The sequence below is a fragment of the Rana temporaria genome, chromosome 5 (genome assembly GCF_905171775.1).
Source record: "Rana temporaria chromosome 5, aRanTem1.1, whole genome shotgun sequence".
Lineage (NCBI taxonomy): Eukaryota > Metazoa > Chordata > Amphibia > Anura > Ranidae > Rana > Rana temporaria.
In genome coordinates this window covers 335,800,509-335,813,649 of record NC_053493.1, presented here as the reverse complement: position 1 = coordinate 335,813,649, position 13,141 = coordinate 335,800,509, and the positions used below count along the sequence as shown (strand labels likewise).

The 13,141-nt window shown below is 41.8% G+C and overlaps 1 protein-coding gene across 2 annotated transcripts in view; it reads right to left on the bottom strand.

Moving 5' to 3' along the window:
* SULF1 (sulfatase 1) overlaps positions 1-13,141 on the bottom strand; it is a 204,450-nt gene that overhangs the window by 153,886 nt on the left and 37,423 nt on the right. For both annotated transcript variants that reach the window (XM_040354377.1, XM_040354376.1), the window contains exon 2: positions 9,545-9,629. The gene's annotated coding sequence lies outside the window, so the exon portion shown is untranslated. The remainder of the gene's footprint in view (positions 1-9,544; positions 9,630-13,141) is intronic.

Genomic DNA, 13,141 nt, shown 5'->3' with positions numbered 1-13,141 from the left:
TTCTATGTGATTGAGACTTTTGTTACAGTAACCTAGATCATTCATCTTTTTATACAATCATTACCGATGTATAGAGACTGTTGTACGCTTTTTACTGCTCCCTCTCTAAAGTCATATCAATTCCTAAATAGCAGCTGTGAAACTCAGTGTAAAAATTAAGCCTTAGCCATAAACAATCAAATAAGAAAAGAGGTCAGTGAAGCAGTGATGCAATAAACAGAGATTTATGTAGGATCAGAAGCACAAATCCATCAAATACACAGCTAATATCTATATGAATTTACACCAACAGGTAATTACCAATAAAGCAGCCCCTATATGGATTTAAAGGAGTTGTAAAGGAAAAAAAAACATTTCCTAAAATTAATGTCTGCAAGGTAGACATAATAGTGTAATGATTCTGTTAAAAAAAAACGAGTAAATACCTATTAAATTCTTTCATCTATATCACCTCCGGCGTTCTTGTTTCTGTTCTCTCATTCACTTCCTGGTTTGCATCGCTCGTTCATGTAAGAATTACATTTCCTAGTATGCATTGCGGCACGCCCAGTAATTCACTCCTCCTTGAAGTCTTTAACACAGAGAGAGCATCCTGCCACACAGATGTAGTTCCCAGGAGGGGGTGAGCACATTACTGACCGCCGCAGTAAAGCCTCCCTCATGGTGGTGAGTAACAATCAGACAAGCAGGAAGTGAACAGAGCAGAGAAGAAATAGAGCAACTTCTAAGCAAAAACAAACAATGAGGAAGTGAAAAGAGGAATGTCTGCAGGTAAAGGATGCTTATTATGAAAAAAATTTTTTTTTCCTTTACAACCCCTTTAAGGTGGATGTAGGGTTGCCAACTTTTCTTCAAGCAAAACCCGAATACTTTAGCGGTGCATGGCATTTTTTTTGTAGTATACGCAATAAGATTGTATAAGACTTGGGACAATCTTGGACATGCATGCAGCCGCTGAGTTAATAAAAGCGGGGCAGGGGTACTGCGTTGGCTAGTATGTGAGTGAACAGGGCAGAGTGACAGTGTGCAGAGACTGTGTGCGGGGAAGAGGGAGGAGACTTCGTGGTGAGAAGCCCATGTTGTAAGGGGAGGAGTTTGTACACTATACTGGCAACTTCCTGTCATCCTCATCCCTCTGCAGTAGACCGAAGCCTCGTACACACGACCGAGAAACTCGACGGGCGAAACACATCGTTTTGCTCGTCGAGTTCCTTGTTAGGCTGTCGAGGATCTCGGCGAGCCAAATTTCCCCATTCCCGTCGAGGAAAAAGAAGACATGCTCTCTTTTTGGCTCGACGAGATCCTCGACAGTTACCTTGTCGAAAAGTGTACACACAACCGGTTTCCTCGGCAAAAAAAAAATACCAGCAAGTTTCTTGCTAGTTTTTGCAGAGAAACCTGGTCGTGTGTACGAGGCCTGACTCTCCCAGAAGTCTGCATAGAGGGAGCCACTGTCCAGTCTGAATGTGTCGAGGTTTCAGGTGGTCTGAAATCCGGACACATGATTCAAAACCCGGACTGTCTGGGTCAATCCAGGACTGTGGCAACCCTAGGTGGATGGGGGAATCCGCCCGATGAGCTTTGTATTCTGACAGTGGGGAGACTTCTCCGTCATCAGAATACATTGATCAGCGCTGAGGGCTATTTACTGCAGTGCTAATCAAGTGGGGAAAATACAATAGGTCCATTGTACAGAAGTTGATTTACTTCTGTACAACCTCACTGCCCATACATGGATTGAAATTCAGCCTATCCCTGCTGAACTGGCCAAATATCGATCTATGTATGGCCGGCTTAAGGCAGCTAATTATTAGTATTGCATTGCTGCTTCTCAAACCTCTTTTCTTATTGGATTGTATTGGTGGCCTGGGGCATTGCTGAGGCTTTTGAGATCAGCTTAATGGAGACAGAGCTTGAATGCCTGGTATCAGTGGCGTCATTTGGTGTATATGTCTAGGTCAGAAGTACCCAACTGGGACTATTCAAAATATCCTTAGTACATTATCTTTCAACTAGTAATTAAAAAAAAAGGCACAGATTTGATACTTTAATTCAATGCTCTGATTAAGTTATGGAGCTCATAGAAAGGAAAAAGCATGTCCTTAATGAAATCATAATTCCCACAACCGACTTTTCATCCACTCCTTAAAGTTGGCAGAACTAGCTATATTGGGAATAGTTTGGGTTAAAGCCAAGAAGAAAAGTTCCCATAACTCATGCTAACTCAACAGGGCGTTTTTTGTTTTGTGAACCTACTTTTCAAAGGCCGTCATTTATCCTATTTTAATAGTGCCATTTAGACATGAACATTCATAAACTTCACTTTAAAACTCATTCTGACTCCACTAACTTATGTGGAGAACCCAATCAAGTCTTAAGGCCCATACACACGATTTGACAACAAATATCCGACGGACCTGTTTGATCGGACAATCCGACCGTGTGTACACTCCATCAGACAAATGATTTAGCATTTAAAGTAGAATACAAGTTAAAGCGGAGTTCCACCCTGAAAAAAATCTTTCCACCAAAAATCTAAAAAAAAAAAAAATTTTACTTAACCTAAATAGCTGTTGCTATGCGGAAGTCCCGAATCTGCCTCTTCATCTTCCGCGGTGGATTCTCTTCCTCCTCGTACACTCGGTTTCTTCTTGTGAATGGGGCGCGCTGCATTCTGGGAACTGTGTGTGTCCCAGAAAGCAGCCGTCCCATTCACAAAGCGCTGCGCTGCTCGCACATGCGCAGTAGGAAACGGGCAGTGAAGCCGCACTGTTTCCCTTACTGTGGATGGCGGCGCCTGAAGCTGCCAGGATCGAGTATCGGCCTCGGCGGGGGCTGACATCGCTGGCGACTAGGACAGGTAAGTGTCCTTATTAAAAGTCAGCAGCTACAGTGTAAGCAGCTGCTGACTTTTATTTATTCTTATTTTTTTACCGGACCTTCGCTTTAAATCCATTTTGCTAATATATCAAAAAATGGATGCTGGCTTACTAGATGGAGTTGAGAAGGTTCATTCTCTTTCAATAACTAATGCTAATGATTAGCCAACAATAGCAGAAGTTGCCCAAAGGGTGGCGGTAAAGAGCTGAAAAACCATGTGTTTTGGTGAAAGTTGGCTGAAAAAGTCCTACCGTGTGTAAGTTTACCAAGTTCACTGACAGCGCACTTCGGACAGAAATCCACGGAAAAGTCAGATGTAAGTCTAATCGTGTGTATGAGGCTATAGTCACAGAAGATAGCCAATATTGAAAAATAAATGTGCCACTTTGGCCATTTGCAGTGTATCAGCACATGCCTGTTAACATGCATTACTGCATTACAGTTTTGTAAATGGGCCAGGTACTTTGTAGGTTTCTTGGCAGTAAGTGGGTTAAATTATTCATACCTCTCAGCTGTACCTTATACATGAAGAGTCTTGGGTTCAAATACCTTTTTCATGCTGATTGACTGCTGCTGAAAATCCATGCATACTCAGAATCAAGTCGACGCATGCTTGGAAGCATTGAACGTTTTTTTCAGCACGTCGTTGTGTTTAACGTCACCGCGTTCCTACACGATCGTTTTTTTAACCGATGGTGTGTAGGCGCGACGGACCATCAGTCAGCTTCATCGGTTAACCAATGAAAACGGTCCATCGGTCCGTTCTCATCGAATGGACTGATCGTGTGTACGCGGCATAACACTACCCTTTCCACATGCTGATGATGCTGCTGTCCGTGATGTCCCTATTGTTCTTCCATCCAGAGTGGAGACTTCCTAACACAGGAAGTGTATTACTGGCTGGATCACCAGGTGAAAATAAAGGAAATAAGACTAACAATAGAAAACTAATACAACCATCACATTTAAAGCCTAAGTGCAGCCAAAAACTAATAATTTAGCAGAAGGCGCATAACTTATAGTCAGTAGGATGTGTCCCTTGTGCTGATGCATCTTTTTTAAGTGGAAATCCTCCTCTGTGAAATAGATTTATTTCGATTTTTAGCAACAAAACCAGAGTTTCATTTTGCTGTGATACTTTTAACCTACAATAGGCTAATATCTCCATAAATTATAAATCACAAAAGTTCAAATGTATTAATTCTGTAGACTTATCGCTAGGATTGTGCCTTGGCATGCAATAGATTCTGTACATGAATAGCTTCCCTCTTTTATCACTTAGACTAAAAGCAACATCTCTCCACTTATCAATACTTCTGCTTTTTTGTCAATTTCCTTCCTTTTTCATTATTAAACTTGACTGACCTTTAGCTTTCTCTAGTGAGTATGACAAAAGACTAACAAAGAATAGGCACATAGGTTATTCTCAAGTAATTCATCATTATGTCTTCCTGTTGCTACAACACACATTAACACATTAAAACATTTAGGCTCGGGTTCACACCACTGTGTTGCGATTTTGTGTCCATTTTCAATTTGATTATTTAGTGCAACTTTGACGCAACTTGGCTGCATTTTTGCATATTCTATGGGGCCAAGTTGCACTGTAATCACACCAAAGTAGCACAGGAACCTTTTCCAAAAGCACACTGGGGGTTATTTACAAAAGGCAGATCCACTTTGCACTACAAGTGCAAACTACAAGTGTAAAGTGCACTTGAAATTGCACTAAAAGTGCACTTGGAAGTGCAGTTGCTGTAAATCTGAGGGGTTGCTGTAGATCTGAATTGAGGGGAAGCTCTGCTGATTTTATCATCCAATCATGTGCAAGCTAAAATGCTGTTTTTTTTATTTTCCTTGCATGTCCCCCTCGGATCTACAGCGACTGCACTTCCAAGTACACTTTGCACTTGTAGCGCAAAGTGGATTTGCCTTTAGTAAATAACCCCCATTGTGTTGGTTTACATTTATGAGAATGGGCACCATTGAATATAATGTGATTTTGTTCGTCTTGCAATTCTGTGCATCTCAAACCGCATCAGAAATCACACTAGTGTGAACCAGCACTGACCTGTGTAGCTCTAACTTAAGGGAAGACCAAAAAAAATAAAAAATCTTTAGGCTTTAAGGGTAAGCTGTACTCTTAAATTATCTATTAACCCCCTTCTTGCTGCCCTGCACCAATTCCAATAGCTGTGTAACACTCATGCTAGACATATAGCTGCAGCCGATCAGCAGATTTAATGGCTGACCCTGCCTGAATGTCGCCCTTTGACACCATCCATGTGCCCCTCCTCCACGGCTGTGCTCCTTTGTTGGCAGCTGAACAAAGTTTGGAGCTGCTGTTAGGTAAATGTTAGACAGCTGTGACCATCAGAATACATGGTCGGGCATCAATGTGGAAATTTTAAAATAGATTATCTTTAGAATATAATTAAGGCATTAAACAACCCTTAGCAAAAAAAAAAAAAGATATATACAAAAAAACTCAATTATTCCTGCCAGAAGAGGCACCATCTTGAGATCCATTAAAGATGAGCATCTGCCATGGCTTGGGGTTTTATAGAAAAGCTTATACTCTGTGTGCAGTACAGCAGATGCTGGCGAGTACTCATCACCCATTCTTGTGAGGGCCGGTGCTTTTGTTTCTCTGATAGGGTCATTTTTGACTCAGTACCTCTGTTAACATGATGAATCATAAGCATGTGATAAGTGGGGACAACGCTTAACAGGTAACTCCTGTTTATGTATTGGACAATCAGGCTTTTTTTTTTTTTTTTTAAAGCCTGTTCAAAAAGCTATGACCCATGGCAACCCACTACTTATTTCCAAGCCCAGCTAGAGCCACAAGTGGCATTTGACACACCCTGGTGTGGGATTATGCTCCCATATGTCCCTGAGACACCGTGAGTGGTCACTGGTGATAGGTGAATGGTTACTAATGCCGCGTACACACGATCGGTTCAACCGATGAGAATGGCCTGATGGACCGTTTTCATCGGTCAAAACCGATCGTGTGTGGGCACCATCGGTTAGTTAACCATCGGTTAAAAAAAAGGCAACTTTTTTTAAAATTATCCGATGGATTCCTAACCGATAGGAGAAAACCGATCGTTAGTAGGCACAACCATCGGTTAAAAATCCACGCATGCTCAGAATTAAGTCGACGCATGCTTGGATGCATTGAACTTCGTTTTTTCTTCAGCACGTCGTGTGTTTTACGTCACCGCATTCTGACACGATCAGTTTTTTAACCGATGGTGTGTAGGCACGACTGACCATCAGTCAGCTTCATCGGTTAACCGATGAAAACGGTCCATCGGTCCATTCTCATCGGATGGACTGATCGCGTGTATGCGGCATAAAGCTCAGTAAATAAAAATCCCATTGCGTCAATCCACACCATACAGATGACCTCACAGTGACTTTTTCATATTAGTTTTCACCCTGTTGCATTTGCTAGTGAGGGAGAACGGGTGTCTCTCTACACAGAACCAATCTTATTCAGATAATATTTTATGTGTGTTGTAACCTTTATTAAAGTGGGATTCCACCTGCGATTTGTTTTTTTTTTAAAAGTCAGCGGCTACTAACAGTGTAGCTGCTGACTTTTAATAAAGACACTTACCTGTCCTAGTCGCCCGCGATGTCGGTCCCCTGATGGCGATTGCTAGCGATCGATCGGTCCTGGCACCTCCATCCTTACTAAGGGTAAGCGTAAGGCTTCACTGCCCGTTTCCTACTGCACATGCGTGACTCGCACATCGCTTTGGATATGGACCGCTGTCTCCTGGGATACACACAGTTCCCAGAAGGCAGCGCGGCTCATTCACAAGAAGACACAGCGACATAGGACGAGCCAGAAGATCCACCGTGGAAGAAGAGGCAGAAGAGCTACTTCCGCATAGCAACCGCCCTTTCAGGTGAGTATACTTCTTTTTTTTTTTCTTTTTTTTTTTAGGGGGGGGGGGGGGGGGGACAGGTGGAACTCCACTATAACCAGTCAGAATCCATTTAATCAGGGGCGGACTGGCAACTCATGGGGCCCCCGGGCAATAGGAGATTATGCCGCCCCCAGGGCAATAGGAGATTATGGGGCCCCCAGGCAATTTATTGTGGGGCCACACAGTATACACACACATACAGTATACATACACAGTATACACCCACAGACACACAATATACACACATAGCATACATACACAGTATACATACACAGACCCACAATATACAAACACGGTATACATACGCACACAATACACATACACACACTGAAAAGGTACTGGAGAGGCGGGCCAGCTATAATCTTGGATTTAAAAAAAAAAAAGATTTTTACATACTGTCCCTGGTTTTACTGAGGCTGGCAACCCTGATGGGGCCCCCTAATGGAATGGGGCCCTCGGGCAGTGCCCAAGCGCCCGAATGGTCAGTCCGCCCCTGCATTTAATACTGGTCTGACTTCAGCAGAGTAAATTTTGGTTGCTACAGGTTGCTGCATTAGGAATAGGAATGCGCAAAATGGAGAGTTTTCCTTTCCCAGCAATATTCCTAAGTGGATTGGAATCAATAGGGAAGGCAAAATAAGGCTCAATGCACACTAGGGTTTTTTTAAGCTAAAAAAAAACACTGGGAAAATCACTATATAAAAGATGCTGGTAATAGCTTTTTGTAGTAGCGTTTTAGGAGTTTTTAAGAGCGTTTAGGAGCATTAGCATTTTATTAGAATTTTGCAGTAAAAGAAAAAAAAAAAAAAAGCTAAAAAAAGCGTTTAGTAGCATTTAGGCGCCTTTAGCAGTGTTTCTGTTGGAAAAACTCTGCAGGAAACTCTACAAAAACAAACAAAAAATAATAATTCTGCTCCTAAACGCTGAAGCTGAAAAAAATCTAATAGCCTAAAGTTGTGTGCATGGACACATAGAATAACACTATTTGGCTTCTAGGAGAAGGAAAAAATGCTAATAACGGCTTTTGGGACGTTAAAAAAAGGCTAGTGTGCAAGGAGCCTAATGCTGCGTACACACGACCGTTATTCATGTCATTGAAAAAAACAATGTTTTTCTCAAGGTGATTCCTCACAAACCTGCCTTGCAAACACACGATCGTGAAAAAAAACGCTTGAGCAAAGCGCGGTGACGTACAACAACAAGTATAAAGGGGAAGTTCCATTCGAATGGCGCCACCCTTTGGGCTGCTTATGCTAATTTTCCCATCTCATAACTTGCACGTTTTTCCCCCCTTGTTAAAACGTACACACGACCGTTTTTCACGACGTGAAAAACAGCGAGAAAAAATAGAGCAGGTTCTAAATTTTTAACGGCCATTTTTCTCATTGAGAAAAATGCTCTGGAGCCTACACACAACCAATTTAAAAAATGGCATTTATCTCGTCATGAAAAATGTTTTTTTTGGTGGCTGTTAAGTGCGCAGTTGGCTTTACATGGCTTTACATGGCTTCTGAGGGATAGGGAAGCTTCTTTTAACTATCCCGTACCTGTTTTTGTGTCCAAAAAGTCAAAAAATGCCTACTCATTAGCCTTGTGAGAGTACACAAATACAATCAAATATACAAAAAATTTAAAAATTCAAATCGCCCCAACCAAAAAGAGATACATTTTAAAAAACAATTTTGCCTAAGCAAATTGTAGCTTTAATGTAACGGCAGCCTTGAGAAAAAAATCTGATTGTGCACTTCGGGGAAAATTCAGTGTTGGGTAGACAGAAATTCTTAATTGACTAAGGCTGTTAATTTTTCAGTGAAATCTACTCTAATGCCGCGTAAACACACAGTCGGAATTTTCGACAACAAATGTTCGATGTGAGCTTGTTGTCGGAAAATACGACTGTGTGTATGCTCCATTTGTTGTCGGAAATTCCGACCGTGTGTACACAATTCAACGCACAAAAATTCTACGCATGCTCGGAATCAATTCGACGCATGCTCGGAATCATTGAACTTCATTTTTTTCGGCTCGTCGTAGTGTTGTACATCACCGCGTTCTTGATGTTCGCAATTTCTGACAACATTTATGTGACCGTGTGTATGCAAGACAAATTTGAGCGAACATCCGTCGGAAAAAAATCCACGGTTTTGTTGTCGGAATGTCCGATCTTCTGTATGCAGCACAAATCTATATTACTGCCCCAGTGACCTTTCTTTGCCAAGCATACCTGGCAAACTTCAAGCACTTCCAGCATAGATAGTGGACATGATTTCCTGTGTAAAGATAAACATTCCTATCTACAATTTCTGAGCAGGTAATTGGAAAGACTAAAGCTCAGTAAACATGGGACGAATGTCAGGGTGGCATCAACTGGTTGAACAGAAACCAGCCCACATTTGGCCCATGTGTACTGCAGCTCTGCCAATGGGGCATTACCAAAAAAGTTTTGCTGAATGGCTCCTGATCAGTGCTATCAGCCAATGGCTAGGAGCACTGACTGGAGTGTTCTGGTGGGTGGCATCCCCCTGTCAGAACACAATAGCACAGCAGGGGATATCGCTGTACTAACATTGCATATTTATATGCATATTTATATTTATTTATTTATTCGACAACATGTATTTATACCAGAAATCCATAAAATAAATTGTAAAAACACAGATTGACAATGTCAATGCCCAACAACAAAACACTACTTAAATACAACTTAAAGCAGCACTTACCTCGTTAGAGATGTCTTTTGACTGGCAAATTCTTTAAGGAAAGCATGATGTTGGCATTAATATACACAAAGAGCACAGTCTTTTCCTAGGGGAAAAAAAAGCTTTCATTAAAAATATGAAAAAAGATAAAAAAATAAATGTTCAAGTGTTATGTCTTTATATATAAAATATATTCTATTAATGCCCTGACTTACAGTGTCAATACATTTCTGGATAAAGGTGAAATTTAGAATGCACAAATCAATGTACCTTTAAACTGTATTTTTATTTAATTTTAATATAATTGAATACCAGATAATGGAACTGGTCAAATAAAACCCAGAGCTCATATCAATTAAGATTCAGTAATCTACCCCACAGATACTACTCAGTGGCTGCCACATATGAGCATTGCAGCTTTTTCACGAACCCATATCCACTTTTTATATAGTAGACAGCACTTAGAGAACTGGGATCCGTGGTTTGCATCTTGGCCAGGACACTACCTGCATGGAATTTGCTTGTTCTCCCTGTGGGTTTCCTCCCACAACCAAAGACGGATGGTGAATTGGCTCCTGTATAAAGTGGCCCTAGTATGCGCATACAAATTGGCTATGAACACGTTATTACATTCTGCATGCCAGTTCCAATCTGAGCTATATGGAATGATTGAAAAAAGAACTGATTATCTATTTTGTAAAAATAATATGGAAAAAAGCTTTCAAGCGTATCAGGCACGGTGCCCAGCTGGCCCACAGAATTTAACGGATATATACCTGCATACATACATATAGTTTTCAGCATATGAGCTGCCCTACTACTTTTTTTATTATTATTATACAGGATTTATATAGCACCAACAGTTTGTGTAGCACTTAATTTTCTATATATACACATGTTTCAGGGGATGGTGTGTGTGTGTGATCTGCAGGTTTTTGATTTTCTATAGCCTGCTGTCAATCAGAAACCAGCAGTGCTCCAAACACACCCCACCTAAGTGTACACATACTGAGAAAAGGTGACTGGTCACCCTTTTGCTTCTTAATGATGTCTAGTAACTTGTATGCTGTATATGCTTCCAGTATCCATGGAAAAAAAAAAGTCATGACTGTACACTTATACAGGAATGTCGAATGGATCGGCAATTGAAATTTTGCACCAATAAAATTGGAGCCATTGTGTTCTCCTAGCCCCACAGTGATTACTGCTAGCCGGTTGTACTCAAGTTGATTAGCCTGCCCATACATGGTTCGAATCTGGGACGGTTCAGACTCCAACCGTCTATGGTCAGCTTAAGAGGGGCATTTTTTTCCAATGACCTCTGATAAATTGGTTTTATCTGGTATACCCCAAAACCTGAAAATTATTTCTAAGGGTTCTTCTAAGGCAGGGGTGTCCATTTTGCCTGGGATTCCGTGAACCATTAAAATTCGGTCTAAGTGTGCTCGATCGAGCACTAATACACTGCGCAACAAGAATTCTCTTGTGTTAGTGGCTGTGTGTGGTGAAGAGATGAGCTCAGGCGTGTTTTTTGGATATACCGTATTTATCGGCGTATAACACACACCTTCACTTTAAAAAATCTTACATTTTAAATAAAGAACTGTGAAGCAAAATAAGGGTCACTGCCCATCAATGCAGCACCCCACATTGCCCTGAATGAAGCACCCCCCACATTGCCCTGAATACAGCACCCCCACATTGCCCTGAATGCAGCATCCCCCACATTGCCCTGAATGCAGCACCCCCCTTGACATGAATGCAGACTCACCATTGCAGCCTGATTCATGCCCATCTGCAACATTGGAGGAGATAGGGAGGAGGCGGGACGAGCGCCGACAGACATACAGGAGAAACTCCTGTTTTATCGGCGGCCTCTTTATTAGAAGGTCCTGCCTTCTGTGATGGACAGAACAGTCGTCCAATGTGGCCCCTGGTGCTCAGGAATTCGTTGGGGGCCACAAAAGATATCAAAATGACCAGGCGGGCCGTTCAAAACCAGAACTTTGGACGTGCCTGCTCGTAAAAAGGTTAAAAAGGGCTGGCCTAAATACAATTATTTTATATTTCTTTTTAATGATTGTTGCACAATAATTGCAAGATAGCAGTGAACATTAAATATATAAAACAAACAAAACAAAAGTTTACATGGAGCATTGGATGTATCACAAAAAGCACTGCACAAGCTAATACAATTCAAGAAAGTAGCTAGAAACAATAAAACCTTCTGGTTTCTAGATAATAAATGTATTCCAATGCAAGATCAAATGGAAGCCAGCACTTTTTGGTTGCTAGACCTCACCCCTTTCTTCACGGTTTAAAGTGAAATTAAAGGCAAAACCTAACTAACTCTAAAGCGCCTGCCACCCCCATTCTAAGACTAATTTATCTATTCCTGTAAAGAAATGATTGCTATACTTACCAGTTCTGAAACCGCTCCGGTCTCCAACGGCACCTTCTGTGTGCAGGAGAAAGGCGACAATGGCTGGGAAATACCTGGGAAGTAAAGTCACCCATAGACTTACTATGGGGCTTCCATTGTTGGCTGCCTCTCCTACACACTGAAGCTGCTGCTGACAGCTCACCCTGGGACTGGACCAGAGCGGCTTCAGAATAGGTAAGTATTGCGATCTTTTCTTTACAGGACTAGGTAGATTAGGCTTAGAATGGGAGTGAGTTGCATACATAAAGAATTTTACAGTTTACGCTTTAAAAGGAGCAACTGTACCCCAGAGCAAGCCCTAAATAATGCTAGGGTATGGAGGGGGGTGGGGGGCCTTGATCTCCGGGCTGCAGGGAGGGAACCGTACACTCACAGCTTGATCCCATGGGGGTGATGTGCGGCTGCCTGCCGGGGCAGGGGGATTGGGGTACTTCACCCACCAAATAGACAGTGATTTACTATCCCAACTTGGACTTGAGCCTCTGGGAAAAGCGCTCCACCTAGAGCAGTGGTCATCAACCCTGTCCTCAGGGCCCACTAACAGGCCAGGTTTGCAAAATAACTGAAATACATCACAGGTGACATCATTTGCTGCTCAGTGATCAAATTATTCTAGTCTGCATCTCCCCCAAGGTAATACATAAAACCTGGCCTGTTAGTGGGCCTTGAGGACAGGGTTGATGAACACTGTCCTAGAGCAGTGTTTCCCAACTCCAGTCCTCAAGGCACACCAACAGGTCATGTTTTCAGGCTTACCTTTATTTTGCACAGGTGATTTGATCAGTTTCACTGCCTTAGTAATTACCACAGCCGTTTCATCTGAGGGAAATCCTGAAAACATGACCTGTTGGTGTGCCTTGAGGACTGGAGTTGGGAAACACTGTCCTAGAGGACCCGAATACAGCTAGTGCTCCTCCTCATAAAAGTTACTTCTGATCTACGTCTTGGAATTAAATATTAGCATATTGTCTCTCATATGATCTGCTACAGTTGACACTTTGTTGCTGTAATACGTTGTTGCCAAGCAGGCTGATATGTATGTACACTGTTATTTGTTGTACCTGAAATTTTTCTAAAAAATATGTGAAAAGAATGGGAGTGAGTGTAGGTTTAGAGTTAGAGTTAGGATGGCCATACATTATACAATTTTCTTATTCATTTTCCTATAGATTTAC